Below are 26,147 nucleotides of genomic sequence, written 5' to 3'. Positions count from 1 at the left end.
AAAATCTTAGCAATAAAATGAAGTAGAAAGTGCAAAGTCTACATACCTGAAACTTTAAAGTACTTATGAGACACACCAAAGTACATTTGAATGATGGGAAATTCATACCAGGTGCAACAACATAGAGATGTCTCTTTTTCCAAGATTAATTTATACATTAAATTAAATCTGAACAAAATCTCAAATTATTTCTTTCTAAAGCTATCCAAGTTAGCTAAAGAATTTATATACAAGTGATAGCTATGAGTAGCCAAAAAAAAAAAAAAAAAACTGAAAAGTAACAATAGAGTGGGGGTCAGCCTCTTGAGATAGTAAAGCATACTAGAAAGTATTTGGATTACACGATATTACAATACACCACATGTACAATAGAAATAAAGGTGTCTAATGCATAAAGTAAAACTGACTGAAATGTCAGCATAACCAAATAAATGAATACAGAGGAAACAAGACCTGATAAATTCAGCTTGAATCACTGGAGCTGATAGAGAAGCCAGAGGTCAAAGGGTGAGTACTAGAATCCACAGGTGGCAACTGTCACCACACAGAGAAAGTCAAAGACACTCTGGAAACTGCCATATCTTATTGTCACCAACATGGAGAGGTCTGTGAAGCTGCTGTATCTGGCCACCACATCTGTTCAAGAATAAACACATTTAACTTTGGCCTTCCAAAGTTCATTCAGAGTTCCTCTCATTTAACAACTCTAAATCAAAAAGAGGAACGTCAAAAAGATTCTAATAAACGTTAGCAAAATTATAAGGGATTGTTTCTAATGTAAAGTTGACAGCAGAAAATCCACCAGAGTAGACAGCTATGTGAAAGGGTGAGGCATTAGCTTATGAATATGTGTGTGTGTGCCTACATGGACACACATATGTGTGCACACTGTGTACGTTTGTGTACATACACACTAATGGATCAGAAAATAGTCCAGTATATAGAGAAACTTTCTATATATTAATACAAAGCATCTAAAAGTATCAGGTAACAAAGTGGAATTTTAAAATAATATTGAAAAATTATACTGCCTTTAAAAAATTCCATCAAGTAATCTTCAATTGAATATTAGTTAAAAATTTTAAAAGAAATTGTAAAGGACAAAAATTACAAAGTAAAGAAAGAGATTTTGTTTAAATGAAATTCAATGTCAATAAAGTATTTATAACTTTTCCACATAAAGGCTAACAGTACTAATATGGCAATATAACACTCCAATCAGACTCAAAATGCAAAGGAAAAATTATTAAATGTTTTTGACTAATATCACTAAAAATAATACCTGTAGGGATCAAAACATAAAAGACCAATAACTCAATAAAAATTGACCAAAATATATGAACAGATTAGTTCAGAGATAAATGAAAGCAGCTATTAGCATATTTAATCTCAAGAAAGTGTGTGTGTGTGTGTGTGTGTGCGTATAATTAGCTTCTTCGGGCTGCTGTAACATGTCTGTAAAAACGTGGCTTAAAACAGAATTTTTTTTTTCATATTCTGGAGGCCAGAAGTTTAAAATTCAATTGTTGGCAGGGCTAGTATCCCTTCAAAAGCCCTAAGTAGGAATCATTTCTTGTTTCTTTCACCTTCTGGAAGCCCGTGGCATTTCTTGGCTTGTGGCAGTATATCTCCAGTCTCTGTCTCTCTCTTCACGTGTGTCTTCAGACAGGCATCTTCTCTGTGTTCCTGTGTCTCAAATCTCCCTCTCCTGTCTCATAAAAGGACAACAGTCATAGGAATCAAGGCCTATCCAAAATGCACTATGCTCTTATCTTGAGATTTTTTTTTTTTTTTGAGACGGGGTCTGTCCCTGTCACCCAGGCTGGAGTGCAGTGGCACGATCTCGGCTCACTGCAAGCTCCACCTCCCAGGTTCATGCCATTCTCCTGCCTCAGCCTCCCACGTAGCTGGGACTACAGGTGCCCGCCACCACCCCCGGATAATTTTTTGTATTTTTAGTAGAGACAGAGTTTCATCGCTTTAGCCAGGATGGTCTCGATCTCCTGACCTCGGATCCACCCGCCTTGGCCTCCCAAAGTGCTGGGATTACAGGCGTGAGCCACTGCGCCCAGCCGCAGATCTTTAAAGATCTTATGTCTACATAAGGTCACATTCACAGACACTAGATGTTAGGACTTGGACATACGTTTTTGGTGAATACAATTCAACTATACATATGCACACACCAAGTTAAAATAATGTCAGTTTCTATCTATCCATCTATCTATCTCTCCATGTATCTATCTATCTATCTATCTATCTATCATTTATCTATCCAACCATTCATCTAAAAACATCACTTGAAGAGTAAAGGAGAAGCCATTAAAATCAGATCTTTTGGGGAGTAGGCTTTAGAAATGAAGTAGGAGATAAGACTTGCAAAAAAATCTGCTTGTAGTATAACCACTGACATGAATTTTCATCTAAACCCTGTAAATTGTTTTTATATTCAAATACAAAATTAACTATACAACAAGTGATAATTAAAATTTAAATTAAACTAAAACAAATGACACTAACTCTACATTAAATTGGCTTTATAACTATAATGAAGAAAGAATAATTTTAAGTAGTTTTATAATACAGAATTTTAACTACATGCCCAACGTGACATAAATTTAATGTGTTCCAAGCTCCTTGGAGAGATTACTGAATCTATATTTGAGTCAGAAAATATGTAGATGGATACATGTATATCTTGTGCCAGTAAGGAAAACTAATGTGCACTTTTCAACATAATAAAAGAAGCAAGCTTAAATGTGTCTCAAAGGTCAAATTAGGGGAAATTTTATATTGAAAAAAGTAAGCATTTGAAGTACATCAAATGTACAAAAATCCATGAATCTGCAATGATACTACAAAAGGAGAAAGAAAAATTGAAAAATCTCACCTTCCAATATTGGAAGCAGATTTTATACCAACTCCTTAATACTGGGAAGTGGTGGGGAGGTATTTCGTCTTTATCTTGTGTTTCTAAGAATTCTACAAGATGATGACAAAAATAGTCCCAGATAATGAATGAAAGGTATTCTTTACCAGAAGAATTACAGATAATATGTATAGAAAGATAATGTTTCAATTATAATTTTACTCTGATAACTTTTGTGAAGGTAAAGCTGAGTTTAAAACAAAAAAAAATTATGTTGTTACATCATTTACAACTCTAATTACAGTTTCAAATTTCCTTTTTCACCTGTCTAAAATTTTTACTACTGAAATAAGTTGCAAAATATGTTCAGTGTTTATTTTTTAATCATTCATGTGTGGCTCTCAAATGAATTTAATCTGGGATAAGGGTGTAAGCCAAAAAACAAACAAAACACCGCTTGACTCACAGAGATAAACCAATGAATCTGAGATTATCAGAATATGCATGTGGTTTAATGAACTCAAAGAGAATGAAAGTTTAAAATTTAATAGGGTTGTGTGTATCATAGTAATAAAGCTGAAAATGAGAGCAATATCTTCCAGATTGCTACATCAAAATGGAATATATATATATATATATATATATGAATAGTACCCATTTTTACTTAACTAGAATTATGCTGGCTAGAAAGCATACCCCATGTCATTTATTTTAACATAGTTCATGTAGTCTTAAAACTTATGAAAGTCAAACAAAGCAAAAAACAGTTTTTGTGATACTTAGGAAAATCTTCTTGAAACCTTAGAATCCCATAAAGATAAAAGTTTAAATTTTTATAGAAGTGCTCAGAGTGGAATGAACGTCATAAAAGAGTAACGAGTTTTTATGCCTTTTCGCAGATGAGCAACTATGGCTAGAAAGAGTGAAAATTATTTTAAGAGGATATTGGTTTAAATCTTAAATATGTTTTGGGATGTTTTCTTTGTTAGAATATATAATCAAAATGATCACAGAGTAAATCTCTTAATATATTTAATAGGCCATATGTTAACTTTTACATTTCTATTACCTCATTATGTTTGCAATTCATGATAAAATATATTTTCCTTTAAATTCAATCTTTATGCAACATCAATTCAATTTTTTCAGAAATTACTTATATTTGACTATCTTATTAAACATGCAAAGAACAAAAATTCATAAAATTTCTTATGAATTTTTATGAGGGGTTCTGTGTCAATAATTAAGCAATGCCTGAAAGCTTCCGTACTGTCAAAAATTATGGCAATAGAATCCAAGTAAAAAATATGGTGAATAAAATACTGTCATAATTAATGTTTGAATTTTTAAATGAAAATGTCATTGAAAAATATTTAATTTTAAACAGTTTTGTCTTGTTAAGATAGTAAGTCACTGACACAAAATTAACATAGGGAAGAGTTTTTTTCTTAAGTAATTATTAAAAAAGAAAATATCAGCTTTATTTACCAGTCTGGTATACAAAAAAATGACAAAGTTACACATGAAATTTCAAATAAAAGAGGCCAAAAGAATCTGTTGCAAAATTTCTCTCCCAACTCCACTAGGTGCTAACAGATGATATATAATTATTTCAAGATATTTAATACATCTGCCATTTCATGTTAGTGCAATTAAAGGTAACAATACTATAGCCCAAGCAGATGCCTTTCATAGAATTTGATTAATGGCAAAAGAAAGAAACTTTGGATGCAAAGTATGCCAAACATGTTCTTATTAAGTAAAAAACAGTGATTCTGTCCTGAACTAAAAGAACTACTTGATTCAGAAAGAAAAAGGGGAAAAATGAAGTATAACATTTGAATGGATATGAAAACATGTAGAAGGTTCATGGAATTTTATTTATTGTGGTTAAGACAGGTGAGTACAATTCAGACTTTATAAGATTTTAAAAGGTTTTTTTTTAAAGCCTTAGCATTAATAGCACATTGATAAGAAATAGAATTTGGTTTTTCTCTGTTAAAATGGTAACATTTTCTTGGATTATTGGTCTGCTTTTAGTAAGAGGTTATGAATGATTTTTCTTTACCTTCTGAGGGTTCTGTTTCTAAGTTGAAGTTTCTATGTCATTAGAATAATTTTGTGTACTTTATATTAACTTTATCATATCTTTGATTATTAAAGAGAACCAAGTCTTCTCATTTTTAAAAGCACTAAAGATTTTTACAATCATATTACCTCTTATATTTACTTTAATTGTTTTTGTCACTTTGATTAAATAAAAAACAAAGTATTGTTTTGCAACAATACATAATCCTCTATAGCCAAGTGTTCAAACCTCCTGGCAACTTGGACATTTTGTCTTCCAAAAATGCTAATTGGCCTTATCCAGAAGAAAAGTAAACTTCCTTGTATCTACATGTCATTCCATGTATATACCATGCAATACTACACAGCCATAAAAAGAGCAAAATCCTGTCCTTTGAAGCAACATGGGTGCAGCTGGAAGCCTTTATCCTAAGCAAGTTAATGTTGGAACAGAAAGAAAAATATTGCATATTCTCACTTCTAAGTGTGAGCTAAACATTGAGTACACATGGATATAAAGATGGAGACAACAGAGGACTACTAGAAGGGGAGAGAGAGGAAGGAGGTGGTGGTAGTGTTTGAAGCTAGGAATCTATTAAGTCAGACTTCTACTACAGAGCCCTGGTGATAGAGGCTCTATCTTTCTTGATTATTACATTTCAAAAGGATAGCTCCCAAGTCTTTGAGATAGGCATTCTCAGGATGTGAGCTGGAAAATGCCTTTATATCTCACAGGAGCAGCAGGAGGAAAGACCATTGTGGTTAGGCTGTCTTAATTCAGTAAGAGAAGGAGGTCAGAGACCTAGAGGCAGAGAGAAGCCTCTCTAATATTGAACCAAGCCTTGTGAAGCATTAAGGTCCTGTTGATCTTGATAAACCGTCAGTCCTGTTTGCCCTCCAGTCCTGTGCTGAGTAACACCAACTGTTCCCATATAAAAAGATAACTGGCCAACCCAGGAAAATTCCCTATTTTGCTTGGGCTCTCAAAGATTCTAACCTAAGCATTCAGACATCTTAAAATATTGCAAGAGACTTATTAATTATACCTGCACTTATCGTCAACAGATCAAGGCTGTTTAATCAACCAGTGTTAGAGACTTAGGTTATCTGGAAGTGACATCACTGGGAAACTAATCTTAAAACTCTCTAAAAAGGCCCTTACCTTATCCGCCTTACCATTATTACTGCTGCCAGACTCTAAGAACCAAACCCTGAATTAAATGGAAAAGGCACAAAAGCTACTCTAAATAAATGGCTACCCCAATTAGACACCTTCAGCTGAAGCTCTGTCAAGAGTTCCCAGAAGCAGATTGTACTATCAGTAAATAGGTTTACCAAGAAATTTAGTCTTAGTAAATGACATGAAGCAGTCAGCTTCTACCCAAAATGTTGAAACAAAGCTCTCCAGGATTCCCCAACCTAGTTCCTATCCTAACCATATTTATTATTCTGCTTTGCTGCATTCTTTTTCTCTATTTCCTCCTACGTAATTTTTGCTACTCATATAACTTCCTTCATTGTAGCTTCTCGTTTTTTCATTTCTTTTTTATTTGCATTTCCATTTTTAAAGTTTTTATTGACATTTAGTCAAGCTCACTGATTCTTTCCTAAGCAGCTGTATTCAGTCAGTTGATGAGACCATTAAGTAAATCCTTCACTTTTTGTTACAGGATTTTACATTTCAAACATTTTTTTGTTTCTTTCTTGGATTTTCTGTTTTCTTGCTACCGTTGCCCATTTATTCTTACATGTTGACCACTTTTTTCATTAGAGCTTTTAGCCTATAGTTGTTTAAAGTTCTAGGCTGACAATTCCAAAATCTCTGCCACAACTGAGTCTTGTTCTGATGTTTGCTCAGTAGGTGTTCAAATTTTGCTTTTTGTCTTTTAGTGTGACTTGTAATTTTTGGTTGAAAGCTGGACATGTTTTATTGGGTACAAAGAGCTGAGGTAAAGTGAAGGTTTGTGTTTATCTGGGTAGAGGTTAGGCTGTGCTTACCATTTTCTGTAGCTGCAGGTTTAAGAGGCTAACATCTTCTCTGGTGACCTTGGTTTTGTTTCTCTTGTTTTCTCTGGTGTTCTGTAAACTTATTAAGTAAAGTCTGAGATTTGCAGGTTTTTCTGTCATATTTCCCTGTTATTATTTATACAACAGGTGGACTAATATGGTGGTAGTTGAGGAGAAAGCTAGGTGTTCTATAATCTTATGATCAGGTCTTAGGGAGCTACTGCCCCTGGACTGTGAACATCATAAATACTTTTTAAGTCCTTCCACACCCTTAGTTGATACAGGAAGGCTAGAGTAGGCTCAAGTTGGGTATTCCCCTTCCCCTATATAAAAGGCTAGTGGGGGATGTGTTAGAGAGCCCAGGATAGGTTGGACTCTGGTAAAATTCTAGTAGGTTAGGATCTGGTGAAATAGGTTTTCTTGAGGGACACAAGTAGAACAGAATGTTCTAGGAATATTTTAAAATGGCTGTTTTACCCTCTTCCTACTATAAGCACAAGGGGATTTTTCTCCAATCTTCATTGTGAAAACCTGATAAAGTTCTTACAGGTAAAACCTACCATAATTTGAATGTCCCTTAAGTCTGTAATCCCAGGAGTTTTCCTTTTTTATTTCATTTTATTTCTTTTATTTTCTTTTTTATTTTAGGTCAGAGGGTATCTATGCAAGTTTGTTACATGGGCATATTGCATGAAACTGAGGTTTGGGGTATGAATGATCCTGTAACCCAGGTAGTGAACATAGTACCCAACATGTAGTTTTCATTATTTATTTATTTACTTATTTTTCTTAAATTTACTTTAAGTTCTGTGATACATGAGCAGAACGTGCAGGTACATAGGTATACATGTGCCATGGTCGTTTGCTGCACCTATCAACCCATCATCTAGGTTTTAAGCCCCACATGCATTAGGTATTTCTCTTAATGCTCTCCCTCCCCTGGCCCCCCACCTCCCAACAGGCCCCGGCATGTGATGTTCCTCTCCCTGTGTCCACATGTTCCCAGGGGAACATGTGGTGTTCCCCTTCCTGTGTCCCCTCCCTGATGTCCCCTCCCTGTGTCCCCTCCCTGTGTCCCTCCCTGTGTTCTCATTGTTCAACTCCCACTTATGAGTGAGAAAATGCAGTGTTTGGTTTTCTGTTCCTGTATTAGTTTGCGGAGAATAATGGTTTCCAGCTTCATCGATGTCCCAGCAAAGGACATGAACTCATTCTTTTTTATGGCTGCATAGTATTCCATGGCGTATATGTGCCATATTTTCTTTACCTGGTCTATCATTGATGGGCATTTGAGTTGGTTGCAAGTCTTTGCTATTGTAAATAGTGCTGCAATAAACATATGTGTGCCTATGTCTTCATTGTAGAATGATTTATAATCCTTTGGGTATATACCTAGTAACAGGATTGCTAGGTCAAATGGTATTTATGGTTCTAAATCCTTGAGGCATTTCCACACTGTCTTCCACAATGGTTGAACTAATTTACACTCCCACCAACAGTGTAAAAGCATTCCTACTTCTCCACATCCTCTCCAGCATCTGTTGTTTCCTAACTTTTTAATAACTGCCATTCCAACTGGTGTGAGATGGTATCTCATGGTGGTTTTGATTTGCATTTCTCTAATGACCAGTGATGATGAGCCTTTTTTCATATGTTTGTTGGCTGCATAAATGTCTTTTTTTGAGAAATATCTGTTCATATTCTTTGCCCACTTTTTGATGCAGTTGTTTGTTTTTTTCTTATAAATTTGTTTAAGTACCTTGTAGATTCTGGATATTAGTCCTTTGTCAGATGGATAGATTGCAGAAATTTTCTCCCATTCTGTAGGTTGCCTGTTCACTCTGATGATACTTTATATTGCTGAGCAGAAGGTCTTTAATTAGATCCCATTTGTCAATTTTGGCTTTTGTTGCCATTGATTTTGGTGTCTTCATCATGAAGTCTTTGCCCATGCCTGTGTCCTGAATGGTATTGCCTAGATTTTCTTCTAGGCTTTTTTATAATTTTAGATTTTGTGTTTAAATCTTTAATCCATCTTGAGTATTAATTCCTGTATAAGGTGTAAGGAAGGGGTCCAGTTTCTGTTTTCTGCATATGGCTAGCCAGTTTTCCCAGAACCATTTATTAGATAGGGAATCCTTTCCCCATTACTTGTTTTTGTCAGTTTTGTCAAAGATTAGATGGTTATAGATGTATAGTGTTATTTCTGAGCCCTCTGTTCTGTTCCATCGGTCTATATATCTGTTCTGGCACCAGCACCATGCTGTTTTGGTTACCGTAGCTTTGTAGTATAGGTTGAAGTCAGATAGTGTGATGCCTCAAGCTTTGTTCTTTTTGCTTAGGATTGTCTTGGCTATATGGACTCTTTTTTGGTTGCATATGAAATTTAAAGTAGTTAAATTTGACTTTCTAGTTCTGTGAAGAATGTCAGTGGTAGTGTAATGGGAATAGCATTGAATCTATAAATTCTTCTGGGCAGTATGGCCATTTTCATGATATTAATTCTTCCTATCATGGAATATTTTTTTCACTTGTTTGTGTCTCTATTTCCTTGAGCAGTGGTTTGTAGTTCTCCTTGAAGAGGTCCTTTACGTCCCTTGTAAGTTGTATTCCTAGGTATTTTTTTCTCTTTGTAGCATTTGTGAATGTGAATTCACTCATGATTTGGCTCTCTGCTTCTCTGTTTTTGGTGTATATGAATGCTTGTCATTTTTGCACGCTGATTTTGTATCCTGAGACTTTGCGAAAGTCGCTTATCAGATTAAGAGGTTTTTGGGCTGAGACGATGGGGTTTTCTAAATATACAATAAGGTCATCTGCAAACAGGGACAATTTGACTTCCTCTCTATTTGAATACACTTAATTTCTTTCTCTTGCCTGATTGCCCTGGCTAGAACTTCCAATACTATGTTGAATAAGAGTGGTGAGAGAAGGCGTCCTTGTCTTGTCCTGATTTTCAAAGGCAATGCTTCTAGCTTTTGCCCATTCAGTATGATATTGGCTATGAGTTTGTCACAAATAGCTCTTATTATTTTGAGATATGTTCCATGAATACCTAGTTTATTGAGAGATTTTAGCATGAAGGGGTATTGAATTTTATCAAAGGCCTTTTCTGCATCTACTGAGATAATCATGTGGTTTTTGTCACTGGTTCTGTTTATATGATGGATTACGTTTATTGATTTGCCTATGTTGAACCAGCCTTGCATCCTATGGATAAAGCTGACTTGATTGTGATGGATACTCTTTTGCTGTGGGGCTAGATTCAGTTGGCAGTCTATCCCTTGATAGAGCTTGAGTGCTGTGCTGGGAGAATCTTTCTTGTCAGGATCTGCTGCTCTCTTAAGAGCCAGCAGGCAGGAACATTTAAGTCCACTGAACTGCATCCACAGCCACCCTTTCCCCCAGGTGCCCTGACCTAGGGAGATGGGAGTTTTATCTATAAACCCCTGACTGGGGCTGCTGGCTTTCTTTCAGAGATGCTCTTCACAGTGAGGAGGAATTTAGGGAGGCAGTCTGGCCATAGCCACTTTGCCGCACCGTGGTGAGTTCTGCCCAGTCTGAGCTTCCTGGCCTCCTTCCTTGGTACTGTCAGGGAAAAATCTCCTATTCAAGCCTCAGTAATGGCAGATGCCCCTCCCCACACCAAGCTCAATAGTCCCAGGTTGACTTCAGACTGCTGTGCTGGCAGCGAGAAGTTCAAGCCAGTGATTCTTAGCTTGCTGGGCTCCATGGTAGTGGGACCTGCTGAGTGACACCACTTGGCTCCCTAGCTTCAGCCCCCTTTCCCGGGGAATGAACGGTTCTGTCTCACTGGGGTTCCAGGTGCCACTGGAGTATGAAAACAAAAACAAAAACAAACAAACAAACAACAACAACAAAAAAACTCCTGCCACTAGCTCAGTGTCTGCCCAAAGAGCTGCTCAGTTTTATGCTTGATACGCAGGGCCCTGGTGGTATCAGCACACGAGGGAATCTCCTGGTCTTTGGATTGCAAAAACCATGGGAAAAGCATAGTATCTGGGCCAGATAGCACAGTCCCTCATGGCTTCCCTTCTCAATAGGTAGTTTTTCAGCCTTCACCTCCTCTCTCTCTCTTGCCCTCTGGTAGTCCCCAGTGTCTATTTTTTTCCATCTTTAGTGTGCTCGAAGTTTAGCTCACAGTTAGAAGTGACAATATGCAATATTTGGTTTTCTCTTTCCGTGGTGGCTTGCTTAGGATAAAGGCCTCCAGCTGCATTCAGGTTGCTTCAAAGGACAGGATTTTATTCTTTTATGGCTGTGTAGTGTCTCCTGGTGTATATGAACCACACTTTCTTTATACAACTCACCATTGATGAGCATCTAGGTTGATTCCTTGCCTTAGCTATTGTGAATAGTGCTGCAATGAACATATAAGTGCATGTCTCTTTTTGTTAGAACAAATTATATTCCTTTGGGTCTATATTCAGTAATTGATTTAATGGATTAAATGGTAGTTCTGTTTTAAGTTCTTTGAGATTCTCCAACTGCTTTAAAGACTGGTTTAAGTAATTTATATACTCACAAACACTGTGTAAGCATTCACTTCTCTCTACAATCTTGCCAACACGCTATATTTTTCTATTTTTTAGTAATACCCATTCTGACTGGTGTGAGATGATATCTCATTGTAGTTTTGATTCACATTTCTCTAATGTTCAGTGATGTTGAATATTTTTTAATACATTCGTTGGCCATGTGTATGTTTTCTTTTGAGAATTATCTGTTCGTGTCCTTTGCTCACACTTTTTAATGGGGCTATTTCTTTCTTGCTTGTTAAACTCCTCATAGACTCTGGATGTTAGGCCTTTGTTGGATTCATAGTTTGTGAATAATTTATTCCATTCTGTAGGTTGTCTGTTTACTCTGTTCATAGTTTCTTCTGCAGTGCAGACGCTCTTTAATTTAATTAGATCCCACTTGTCAATTTTTGTTTTTGTTGCAATTGCCTTTGAGGACCTAGCCAGAATGGTGTTTCCTAGGTTTTCTTCTTGGATTTTTATAGTTTTAGATCTTACATTTAAGTCTTTAAACTATCTTGGTTAATTTTTGAATATGGGGAAAAGTAGGAGTCTAGTTTCCTTCTTCTGCAGGTGGCTAGCCAGTTATCTCACAACCGCTTATTGAACAGGGGTCATTTCCCCCTTGCTTGTTTTTGTTGACTTTGTCAAAGACAAGATGGTGGCAGGCATGTGGCTTTATTTCTGGGTTCTCTATTCTATTCAGTTTGTCTATGTGTCTGTTTTTGGTACAGGTACCATGCTGTTTTGATTACTTTAACCGTGTAGTATAGCTTAGTGTCGGGTAATGTGATGACTCCAGCTTTGTTCATTAGAATGCCCACTCTCACCACTCCTATTCAACATAGTACTGGAAGTCCTAGCTGGCGCAATTAGGCAAGAGAAAGTAATAAAAGGCATCCAAATTGGAAAAGAAAAAGTCAGTCTCTTCACTGATTTTATTCTTGAGATACCCTAAAGACTCTGCCATAATGTTCCTAGAACTGACAAATGACTTCAATAATGTTTCAGGATACACAATCAATGTGCAAAACTCAGAAGCATTTCTATATACCAATAACATTTAAGCTGAGATCAAAATCAAGAACATAATCCCATTTACCACAGGTACACAAACACATACAAAAAATCTAGGAATATATTTAACCAAGAAGGTAAAAAATCTCTATAAGAAAAGTAAAAAACACTGCTGAAAGAAATCATGGATGACAAAATCAAATGGAAAAAACATTCCATGCTTGTGGATAGAAAGAATCAATATCATTAAAATGGCCATACTGCCCAAAGCAATATACAGCTTCAATGCTGTTCCTATTAAACTACTAATGTCATTTTTCACAGAAATAGAAAAGAAAATTTAAAATTCATATGGAACCAAAAAAGTGCCTGAATATCCAAAGCAATGCTAATCGAAAAGGAAAAATCCATGAGTTTTTAATTCTCAAATTGCCAAAACTCAGCCTCCTGAAATTAGCTAATTACAGTTTAGGTTGGTATCCATTCTCAGTAAGGTTTCTGTTTATGGATTCTGCTCTAGTAAATTGTGATTCTCTGTATCTGTCTGTTTTTCCAACTTGTGGCAGGCAGCAGTTTGGTCTGTGACCTCAGTTTTCTGGTGGATCAGAAATCATTGTCCATTTTAAGTGTGTTGAGGTTTTTCATGTTGTGTTGACAGAGTAACTTCCAATCTCTTTACATGCCAGACCAAAAACTGAAAGATGAACTGGGCTTTTTATTATATTTCTTCCTAATCCAAGTTGTTTCCCCTTAACTAATTACTTCATACTTAGAAGAAATCCAGATTCTATGTAGTTCCTTTGCCCAACACATAGCACTATCTCATGACACATCTTTTGATTGGTTCTGTTTCCTCTTTCTTTTGGAAGCCTCTAGGTTCCCCCAACATTTCTATATAACTGCGTCAGAGATAAGAATTTCCTTTTAGGGACCTTTTGGCTTTTCCTCGTAAACTTTAAAAGAATCCTCCTCAATCTCTATACTTTTCAAAAAGGGCTTATATATACTCAAACACAAAAATTTGTGGGACGATCATTTCCATGAAGCCCAAATAGCTTCAAATAAAACATATTCAACTTGTGGCAGCTCTCCCTGCTATGGGCTGGGTTCTATTGCCTCACTACTCTTACTATATCTTAACAAGTGTTTAACCAGACTTCCTGTTTTTTTTTTAACTACTCATTTAGCTCTGATTTAAATTTTTCTGGGTGTAGACTCCTGAAAATGTCTATAGAAACATGTAATAGTTAAAAGCTTAGTCACATAATCTCAGCCCCAGCAGGATGCAGTTATCTTTCTTTCTTGCCCAGTTCTCAGGAACCCTGAGAACAAGAGACTAAAAGTATATTGAATGGAATAAGCCAAAAAAACTTGAGCACTACTGCTATAACCTGTCACATAAGAACATCATCATGCCGGCAGCTGTTGCTATGTGGTCCATTCAGGAATATTGCTGAAACTTCTGCATGTGTCATCTCTGATACAGAAAATAACCAGGAGTGTGAACAATCTTACCCAAACTACCAAGAACTGTAGAAACTCTGTTGATACATTCTGTACAATGCCATGTCTGGCACTGGAAAAGATTCCTGCTTCCTAAAGAACTACTTTTGTAGTGGTTAGAAGCAAGTGATGGTCATATATTCCTTGAAACCTCTCTGGTGTATAAGCCATCACAAAAACAATTCAACTGAAACCTGGTAAATGCATCAAATTGCCACTGCTGCCCTCATCCCACCATATAAAGATGTTTTTCAACTGGCCCTCTAAATCTCAAACCCTGGTTTTACTCCTTCCATTGATGTTTAATTATTATTATTTTATTTTATTTTATTTCTCACTAAATGCCTGATCTTTAAGAACTTCCAAAAGCTGACTTTTATTCCGGTCTAAAGAACAGACTTTATTTATCTTGAGCTAGAGGGGAACTGACCAGATGTTCAAAATTACACCTTTTTTATTCTTTGCTCTGTCTCTACCAAAGGCTAGTCAGGCTTCTTTCCTTCCTAACATTCTGCTTGCCTCCAAGCCTGAGCAAGCACTCAAATGGGGAACATGCCACTTATCAGGTTACCCCGAAAATTGGATGACCACAGTGACACACTTTTTCTGTCGGACTTCACTAGTCATTTCCTCTTGCTTGTCCAGCTTTCCCTTTAAGGGAAAGCTGTTAAACATTTACTTACTCCTCCCTACCCTGTAAAAGGAAAGCTTTATCTGTTTGATTATGAGATTCTTGCAAATTTCTAAGATTAGAACATTCTCCCTATTGCAGTAGTCTTTGTAATTAAAATTTCTCCTTTTCTAGTTTTCATTTGTTTTTATTTGACACAAGTTGAAGTCTACTTTTTTTTTTAATAAAAATAGGTAATAAGAGAGATAACCACTATAACAGTGTGAAAACCACCCACTTTTTATATTATTCTGCTAAAACATAGCCTCTATAGGAATAGAATTGACAAGCTGTGTAAAAAACAAACAAAACTTTTCTGGAAGGCCGTTTAGTGACTATCAGACACACTTTCCTTTGCCCAGTAATTTAAAAATACTTTGTGCAGATGTAAATTTTCTTTATTAGAGGTTCCATTTCCTCACATTAAAACACAGATCTCATATTACCTTAGCACTAAGGCAAAGCCAACTTCAATCAACCTCAATCAAATGATACTTAAATCATGAAGAAACAACACTAAAAAGCAGCTGCTCAGAGAATCCTTTCTTGAAGTGCTATTTCTTTTTAGGGGCACCATTTGGTAGGGTCCCAAGAGTCACCAGAGTTTGCAGACTCTTCATACTGCAGCATTAGCTCTGAGTGGTGGTAACAAAGGCATTTTGGCTGGAGAAACTCCTTTCTTGGTTTGGGCAGACAGTATTCTTAGCTTGTCAGCCTGCAGTAATTTATCTTGGAAATTTGGTGAGCTAAAATCATATTTTAAATGTATTTTCTACTAAAGTTAGGCAAAGGATAGTCTGCTGATTGCAGCTAGGAATCCTGAGTCCATAGAGTTAAAGCTCTGTAGCATATGGATGGGAAAAATAAGTAAGTTGATTTTCAAAACTATAGCTAAATAACATTTATTAAGAAGTAGTAAAATTTCAATGGCTGGGGCAGGATAAAAGTTTAAATTAAGAAAATAGAAAACCTCAAAAGAGGAAAGACCAAGGACACATCCCTATGCCAGTGGGTGAAGGAGGTAGGTATTGATCAGAAAAATGACAAAGTACTCTGAATTGAAAAATAAACAGTAGAAAATATTTCTTTTCTTTCTTTTTTTTTTTTAAAAAAAAAAGGGTGAAAAAAAAAACAAAGACAGGTGCAAATAGGAAAGATTCGTGGTTGTGCTTCTGTAACGCCTAAGGTTCTTGCCTAGCCATGTCAAAGAATTGGTGTGGCAGCTGACCGTGGCGAGTGATAGAGACAAAGACCGAGAGAGAGAAAAAGCTGTAGGCTTTATTGAGCAGAGTTGAAGTACAAAGCTTCCACAGCATGGAAGGGGTCCCAAACGGGTAGCCACTGCTAGTTTTGGGTAATTGCCTTTTAAACTCTTTAAGGAGGGAAATATGTGCGGCAGGAAGTTGTTACCAGAGCGAGAAACAAAGGCAGTAAGTTATTTTGTGACGTGTCTTAGATTTTAGGAAAACCGGATTTAAAACTCAGGTTTTATCTACTTCTACTTTATGACCTCGCAGTGGCATGGCAAAGGAGACAGGATCTCACAGGACTTTACAAAGTATGTTCACAAGGAATTGGAATTGGGAGTAGAGATAAGGTCCACTGGTCACAGAAAAACGGGCAGTTAACATTTCTTTCACTTTAGTTTTGGGGAGGGGGAAGGAAGAGAGGGAGAGAGGATACAGGGAAACTTACAGCAAATTTTTTGCTGTTTACAGATTTCTTGGGGAAGAAAACACATTCACAAATCCTGGTGTTAGGAATATTTTAAGCATATATCTTCGATATTATTCATCCAGGACCAAAGTAAGTCCTGATGCACAAAATGAGTGAGTTTCACAGCTTTCTGAGCCGGTACTCAACCCAGGAAGCCCAGCTGGCACCTCCTCTCACATCTATGGCAGATTGGCCAGTAAGTTACTGCTTTCTGATTTCGTTTAAATCTACTTTGCTAATGGTATTAGCAGCTCTATGTAGACAATTAAAAATATTTCAAATGGTTTGATTACTTTTGTTTGAAAAATAACCCAAAAAGGTTCAGAAAATATGATATAAATGAATGTAACCCCATTAAAGTGTGTTAGCTTATTATGTGAGTAAAGTCAGGACAGGTTGTGCCAGAGTGGGAGAAAAAAAAATTATGTTTGCATTTTTAAATAAATGGAAAAATAGAAAATGATTCTTAACTACTATATAATAGCCTAATGGTGTTATTTTACTTTCTTTCTCCTTTTATCCTTTTTTCTTGAATTATTTTATGTACTAACATTTCCTTAGGCTATTTATGCTAATCTTAAGAGGACTAATTATTCAGAATTCTTATCTGACAAATGCACACTCACATACTATTTGTCTTTAGGCTTAGCAACATTTTAATGGTGATAAACAGAAATACTTCCAAGAATAATTGACTGCCATTTTCTAATTATGTTTTATTCTATTACTTGGCTGAAAAGATTTTTACTGATGCATAAAAAATATTCCAAAAGCAAGAGGCACGTTTTTAGTTATTTTATTGTCTTCTGTCAAAGGTTTAGTTTTTGTTTAAATCTACACACTTTGCTATTTTGGTGTCTAAACAAAGCCTTTGCTTCTTAGTAGTTGTAGAGGTGATTAATACATTTTTAAAAATATTCACAGGGAAGGATTATGACAGTGAAGTTTTTAAAAAATTCTACTTTATTTTATAAATAGATTTTTATGATGCCCACACTTCATGGCAAGTATAAAGATTTTTTTAAAAGCTAAGTAATTCAAAATTAATTTCAGGTGTTTGGAAACATACCTTTCTTAAGATAATAAACAAAATAAATTAAAGAATGATTTATTTAATGATATAAGAATGTTTAGGACCATTAAAATTAAAACGACGTGTTTTTTGTTTATGTATTTTTTTCCCATAAAACTAAGTTTAGTTGGATAAATTTTTCCTACTGATTGCTATTTTGAATTGAAACAAATTTTAAATAAGTGAATAGATTTTACAGATATTTATTTACTTGATGGTTAGTTACAAAAAATAATTTTCTTTCAAGTACATTATCCATTAATCACCAACATAAATGTACATTATTTAATCCATAGTCTTAATTCTAGACTAAACATTAACATTAATATCAGTGTTCTAGAAACCAGGTACATTATTTGTTGAAATTCCTAATTGAATATTAAGCTTGGCCTTTTAAAATTCATTTTTAAAAAACATACAAAACAGCATATTCAATACCAGCTCTATTCATGCAATGAGAATGTGATGGAGATCAAGAAAGCCAAAGGTTCTGCTTTTAAGGAGTTTATTTTTTCATGGGAGAAACAAACAAACATGTAAGAAAATAAATAAAATTTTAAAATGACTTCAGTTAGTGATAAATTCTATGAATTAAATTAAAAAATGATATGTAGCAGTAGGAAATAATTATTGCTTTGTAACTTGGTAAGTTATTCCTTAACAAGTAGCATCTGAGCTGAAACCTGAGCGAAGTTGTATTCCCAATTAGGTTAAAAGAAACCAAAGGCAAATTACCTTAAAAAAATAATGGGATCCTGGAGAAAAGGTCAACATATTTGCCTGTTTTTGCTTTGTTGCCTGTGCTTTTAAAGTCTTACCCAAAAAATCTTTGCCCAGACCAACTTCCTGGAGTGTTTTTCCAACATTTTTTTCTGGTAGCTACATAGTGTTGTTGCAGCTTTTTCACTCCCATAGTTCAGCAAGCAGGAGAGAGTGGTGCCCAGCTGCTTCACTTCTTCACTCCTATAGCTCAGCAAGTAGAAGGGCGTGACACCCATTGACTTCTTCACTCCTGTTGTTTGTCGAGTGGGAGGAAGGGTTAGAGCCCTTTTACTCCCACCACCCACAGCTCAGTGAGCAGAAGTGTTACAGCTCTTTTGCTCCCACAGTTTGGTGAATTCTGGGTTCTTGTTCCACAACCAAAAGGACTAAGGTACGCAGACACTGAAGAGTGAGTAAGGCAGAGTAGAATATTATTGAGTGGCAGAAAGAAAGCTCTCAGCACAGAGAGGGGACCCAAAAGCAGGTTGTCATCTCTGAGGCTGAGTGTGGGGTTTTTATGGGCTTAGAATGTGAGAATGTGTGCTGATTGGTCCATTGATGGTCTTGGAAAAAGCACCATTTGATTAGTTGAAAGGCATCATTCAGAAGGAACCAACAGAGAGAGAGTGGGTAAGATGGGGGATGGAAGTTCTCACTCTGGTCGTGGACTCTATCTGGAACCAGCAGCTCAGTTTTCAGGTTTTGTATTGTCCTTGGCTTGAAGGTTGGGTTTTGCTAGGGACCCAACCCTGTCTGCCCAGAAATTTGTCTGTCTCCTGCTGATATCAGTGTCAGGTCTTACATTAAGTTTTAATCCCTTTTGAGTGATTTTTGCATATGGTAAAAAATAAATACCTAGTTTTATTCTTCTGCATATGGATATCCAGTCTTCCCAGCACCATTTATTAAAGATACTGTCTTTTTCCCAATGTATGTTCTCAGCACCTTTGTCAAAAGTGAGTTGGCTGTAAATACATACATTTATTTCTTAGTTTTTGCTGGGGAAGGCATCAGAGCCCTGATGGTGGGGAGTGCTTGGCTTGCAGGTAGTAAAAGAATTTACCAACAACAGTAAGGTTTGAAAAAGAAAGCTTTATTAGATAGAAAGAACACTGCAGCAGAGTGCAGCAGGGTGCTTCAGCAACAGGGGACTGAGCATGCTGCAGTGGATTTTTCTTCGGTGTATTTATGGATCTGAAAGTAGGAACTTAAGGGTAACTTGGACCATAAAAGTCACATAGGTCTTGATAAATGATTGCATTTGTAGACATTTTGGTGCCTTGGTGACAGCAAGGGTTGCACAATGAGTTTTGACAAGTATGCTTTCTGGAGATGTGTACAAATTCTAGTTACTTATACATTTTTAGGAAAGAAGCCTAGGACCAGATGCCAGCTTTAGATAATAGGGAAGTCAGATTACTTCTGAATTCCTCTGATAAGGAGTTTTGCCTGTGGATGGTCTGCTTGATGGCCACCAGGTGATCTTGGCTCTCCTTATTTCTCTATCCTGTTCCATTGGTCTATGTGTTACCAGGGAAAGCAGATGTCCCAGTTCTTATCTAACTTTGGATGAAAGATTTCAACCAAGGAGACAGTATAAAGATAAATAATTTTATTGAAAAGGAATATAGTGTAAAGAGCTTACTGTAGGAAAAATAGGTGCACTTCAAGGGAGGAGTGGGCTGATCCAGCCAGAAAATCATACTGACAGTGCTGTGCAGGGAGTTTTTATCATGTTGGACTTCAAATTTCCTCCTCTGTCTTACATCTCTGCTGCTTTCCTTTGTTTAGTTTTCCTGCACCTGCCTAGTGTCCTCCCCCATGCTTCTGGGACCCTCTGTTACTATTTTGTTCATGCACATGTGTGGGCCCAGTGTTGGATAAAAAATCCTACATAGTGGCTGCATTGCTCATTACTGCCAACCCAGGAAGGTCATATAGCAGTTAAATATGTACTTACTATGCCTGTGTATCTCCTTGGAACTTTTGTCTCTGTCCTAATAATTTGTACTTAGGTGCCAGGATTTTTTCTTTTTCTTTTTTTTTTGGACTTTCTTGTTTTCCCTCTTATCAGCATTTACCTACCTATATTTTCACAGGTTAACTGCAGAGTGAATGATTACTGGGCATCTTAATGGACGTCCTTTCTACCTAGCTATTTCATCAACTCTCTGCCTATATCTAGCATGCCTGTGTAGGTGGTCCCTGTTGTGTGAGATTTTCCAGACCTCCCTTTTCTTAGGGGTTCCCCCTCCTGCTTATGTCTGGCTGCCTGCCTACCCTAACATATGTGTCTGTTTTTGTGCCAGTACTATGTAATTTTGATTAGAGTAGCTTCATTTTATAATTTGAATCAGGTGATAAGATGCCTGCAGCATTGTTTTATTGTTGTTGTTTTTGCTCAGGATGACTTTAGGTATTTAGGTTTTTTAATGGTGTTATCAAGCTTTAGAATTGTTTTATCAATGTCATTTGGTATTATGATTGGGATTGCATTGAATCTGGAAATTGATTTGGGTAATATCGACATTAAAAATATTAATTATTTCAATGCAGGAACATGGGATATATTTCCATTTTTGTGTTCTCTTTAATTTCTTTTATCAATGTTTTATAGTTTTACTGGAACACGAATTTTACTTCTTTAAAATTATACTTAGCTATTTCTTTTTTCTAGCTGTTATAAATGGAAATGCTATCTTATTTTTTTAGATTGAATGCTGTTCGTATATAGAAATATCACTTAATTTTTGTATGTTGATTTTATAACTTGCGACTTTGCTGAATCCATTTATCAGTTCCAACAGTTTTGTGGTGGAGTCTTTAGGTTTTTTAAATATAAGGTTATGTTGTCTGCAAACAAGGATGATTTGACTTTATCTTCCAATTTGAATGCTGTTTCTTTCTTTCTACTACCGAATTGCTCTGGCTAGGACCTAAAGAACTATGTACAGTAAAAATGGTGAAAATGGCATCCTTGTCTTGTTCTAGATCTTAGTGGAATGGCTTTCACTTATTCCCTGTTCAGTATGATATTATCTGGTTTGACATATATGGCCTTTATCATGTTGTAGCATGTTCCTTTGATACCCAGTTCAGTGAGAGTTTTTATCATGAGTAAATGATGAATTTTATCAAGTGCTTTTTTAACATCTATTGAAATGATCGTATGGTTTTTGCTCTTGATTCATTTGAGGTGACGTATAAGGTTTATTTGTGTATGTTTCACCATTCTTGCATCTCTGAGACGAATTCCCCTTGATCATGGTGAATAATGGTTTTAATATGGTATTGTATTTGGTTTGTTGGTATTTTGTTGAAGATTTTTTTCATTAAACTTCATCAGTGATACTGACATGTAGTTTTGTTTTACTAGAGTAAAATAACTTTTAGAGTTTCCTTCTTTTCAAATTATGAAAATAGTTTAACTGGTATTAGCTCTTTTTTAAATGCACAGACAACAAAAGCAGAAATAGACAAATGTGATTACAACAAGCTAAAAAGCTTCCACACAGCAAAAAATTTAAAAAAAATAACAAATAAAGAGACAACCTACAAAATGGGAGAAAATATTTGCAAAATGTCTATCTGATAAGGCATTAATAATAAGAATATATAAGAAACTTAAACATCTCAGTAGCAGAACCAAACAAAAATAACAAATAATCCAATTAAAAAATGGGCAAAATACCTAAACTGACATATGCCATAAGAAGACATACAAATGGTCAACAACTATATTTTTAAAAGCTCAACATCACTAATTATCAGGCAAATGCAAATTAAAGCTACAATGAGATATCACCACCACAGTTAAAAATGGCTATTATCAAAAATACAAAAAAATAACAAATGATGGCAAGCATGCAGAGAAAGGAAAATACTCGAACACTACTGGTAGAAATGTAAAGTACTAAGGCACTATGGAAGTGAGTATAAAGATTCCTCAAAAAAACTAAAAATAGAACTACAATATGATCCAACAATTCCACTTCTGGTGTATATCCAAAAAAAAAAAAGGAAATCAGTATATCAAAGAGATATCTGCAATCCTATGTTTATTGCAGCACTATTCACAATAGCAAACATATGTAATTAATGTGTGTCTATTAGTGGGTTAATGGGTAAAGAAAATGTGGAATATTACGTAGCCATAAAGAGAATGAAGTCCTGTCAATTTCAGCAACATCAGTGAAACTAGATGTGATTAAATAACCCAGGCATGAAAAGAAAACAATACATGTTTTCCCTCATATGTGGGAGCTAAAAACATGTATTTTGTGAGGTTAGAGTGTAGAATGTTGGTTACCAGAGGCTGGGGAGGGTAAACAGAAAGAGGGAATGATGACAGGTTGGTTAACAGGTACAAAAATCAGTTAGAAAGAAGGAATAAGTTATAGTATTTGATAATGCAGTAGGAAGACTGTAGTTCATAATAATTTATTATACATTTCAAAATAGATAGAAAAGAATTGCAATGCTCCCAACACAAAGAAAAGATAAATGTTTGAGACAATGGATATCCTAATTACCCTGATTTGATCATGGCACATTATATACATACATCAAAATATCATATGCACCTCCCAAAATGTAGAACTATTATATATCAATTAAAAAATAACACCTCAAAAAGATTAATGAAATAAAGAAACCCAAAAGCTGTTTTTTACTTTTTTTCTTTTGGGAAATTGATAATTGAGGAGGCATAAATCTCAGAAGCCAAGTAGAAAGAAAAAAAGACCAGAGACTGTGGCAGTCTCACTGCCTATGGGAGATAGAATTTGGGTTTCAAAGTTACTAAGGCATCCATGTCTTGAGAGCATAGTACCACCTTTTTAACCACAGGGAACATGTTTCAGGACCCTCAGTAGATGCCTAAAGCTGCAGACAGTGCCAAAGCCTATAAGTACTATGTTTTTTTTATACATACCAATTATAAAATGCAGTGTATTAATTAGACACAGTAAGATATTAACAGGAATAACAAAATAGAACATTTATAAAAATATGCCAAAGGCACTACTCAACTGTCTTGGGGCCATTGTTAAGTAAAATAAGTGTTACTCAAACACAAGCATTGCAATACTGAGACAGTTGATGTGATAACCAAGACAGCTACTAAGTTACTAATGTGTAGGTAGTGTAGACAACACAGATATACCAGACAAAGGAATGATTCACATCCTGAGCAGAACTAAGTCCTACAGCTGAGATTTCAGTATACTACTCAGAACGGTGCACAATTTAAAACATGATTTTTTTTCTGGAATTTTTAAATGTAATATCTTTGTACTATGGTTGACTTTTAACTGAAACCATAGTAAGCAAAACTGGGGATAGGAGTTATAAAAGAAAATGTGGAATAGATATACAATGAAATATTATGCAGCCTTCAAAAGAACAAATCTGTCACATGCAAAAACATGGATAAGCCAGGAGGGCACCATGCTAATTGAAATAAGCCAATCCCGGAAAGACACATAAATACTAATGATTCCACATGTGAGATATCTAAAATATCAGGTTGGTGCAATAGTCAAACTCAGAGTAGAATGGTTGTTGCCAAAGACTAGGGAGAGGAGAGATGGGGAGTTACTGTTCAATGGAAACAAAGTTTCAGTAAAGCAAGATGAATCTTATAGAGATCTGCTGACCATATTGTACCCGTAGTTTAAAATACTGTACTGTACTTTCAAAGTTTTAAGAGGTTATATCTCATGTTAACTGTTCTTACAGCAATAATTTTTAAAAAAGAAAAAAGAGAGGTGGACATTCTTTGGAGACTTTTTTTTTTTTTTTTTGAGACAGAGTCTCACTTGTTTCATTTTTTGAGGCAAAGCCTTACTTTGTCACCCAGGCTGGAGTGTAGTAGCTCAATCTCCGCTCACTGTGGCTTCGACCTCCTGAGTCCAAGCTATCTTCCTGCCTCAAAGTGATGAAAGAAAATGATGAATTCAGGGTTCTGTCTCCCAACTTCAGAAGCAGATACTGAGCCTCAAATCTGCTAAGATTGCCCTGAGTGAGAGTCTTATCTCCTATAGAGAAAGAACTGAAATTGGAGAAAATCAGACACAAGCTCTTATCATGTGAGTGGCTGACCTGCAATGAAAGGTGCATGCACAGCCTTGCCAGGTGTCTACTGTTAAAGTGAGGGCATTGATTGGAAAAGAATGGGACCCTGAAACTTGGAATGGGGATGTGTGGGAGGACCCTTATGAAGCTGGGGACACTGAGTTTATAAACTCTGATGAAACTTTTTTTGCCAGAAGGAACAGCTTCCCCATCCCCAGTAGTGGCAGCATCCCCTCCCTGACCCATGCTTCCATCAGCCTTTTCCAGCTTTGTCTAAGGAGATAAACACGGCACTGTTTGAGGCAACAGTGATGCCCCCCAACTCTGAGGCACTTGCCAGGCAAAATAATGTTGACTCTCCTCAAGAGCCACCCCCAACACCTCTGTTTGCTTCTAGACTTATAACTAGACTAAGTCCCTGTGGGCCCTTAGAGGTGAAGTTGAGAGTGTGACCAATGAAGAGGTGAGCTACACTCTAAAAGAAGTGCTTGAATTCTCTAACTTATATAAATAGAAATCTGGAGAAGAGCCATGGGAATGGATATTAAGGCTATGGGATAATGATTAAAGAAACATTGAGTTGGATCAGGCTGAATTAATTGGTTTGGGCCTACTAAGTAGGGACTCTTCATTTAATGTTGCAGATCAAGGAGTTAAAAAAGGTTCTAATAGTTTATTTGCTTGGTTAGCTGAAATATGGATTAGAAGATGGCCCACTGTGAGTGAGCTAAGAATGCCTGCTCTCCCTTGATTTAATGTAGAGGAAGGGTTCCAAAGGATTAGGGAGATTGGGAAGATGGAGTGGATTAGTCATTTTAGATCTACTCATCCCAGCTGAGAGGATCCAGAAGATATTCCCTTGACCAATGCCTTACAAAATAGGTTTGTGACAGCAGCACCTGCATCTCTGAATAGTCCTGTAGTTGCTGTTCTCTGTATGTCAGATCTAACAGTGGGAACTGCAGTCACTCAACTACAAAATTTAAATACAATGGGAATGATTGGATCCTGAGGTGGCAGGGGCCAAGTGATGGCACTCAACCATCAAAGGCAAGGTGGACGTAGCTACCATAATGGACAGCAGAGACAAAGCAGTAATCAGAATAGTCTGACTCATGTAGAGCTCTGGCATTGGCTAATTAATCACGGTGTTCCTAGAAGTAAAATTGATAAGAAGCCTACTGCATTCCTCCTTAATTTATACAACGGGAAAACTTCTAGGTCGAATGGCAAAAGGCTAATTTGAATTATAAAAACAGAGAATCACTGTCCTTCAATCAATTTGCAGACTTGAGCCAGTTTACAGACCCAGAACCCCTTGAATAAAGAAGAGGCCAGATCCTCTTGAGAAAGGACCCCACTGCATTACTGACCATTTATGCAGTGAAACTTTTCTCATCATTCCCTCAAAGAGACCTCTGGTCTTTTACCAGGGTTACTGTGCACTGTGCTCACCAACGGGTGACCTCAGGAGAGGAGGATTTTAATAATCAAGTGGATAGGGTGACCCATTCTGTGGATACCACTCATCGTCTTTCCCCAGCCACTCCTGTCATTGCCCATGAACAAAGTGGGGGTGGCAGGGATGGAGATTATGCGTGGGCCCAGCAACATGAACTTCCACTCGCCAAGGCTGACCTGGTTACAGTCACTGCTGAATGCCCAATTTGCCAGCAGCAGAGACCAACACTGAGCCCTCAATATGGCACCATTCCTCAGGGTGATCAGCCAGCTACCTGGTGGCAGATTGACTATATTGGACCTCTTCCATCATGGAAAGGGCAGAGGTTTGTCCTCACTGGAATAGACACTTGGTAAGGGTGAAATCTAACTATTTAAACATAATTT

The sequence above is a fragment of the Pongo abelii genome, chromosome 14 (assembly GCF_028885655.2).
Source record: "Pongo abelii isolate AG06213 chromosome 14, NHGRI_mPonAbe1-v2.0_pri, whole genome shotgun sequence".
NCBI classification, from domain to species: domain Eukaryota; kingdom Metazoa; phylum Chordata; class Mammalia; order Primates; family Hominidae; genus Pongo; species Pongo abelii.
This window is presented reverse-complemented; position numbering follows the sequence as displayed.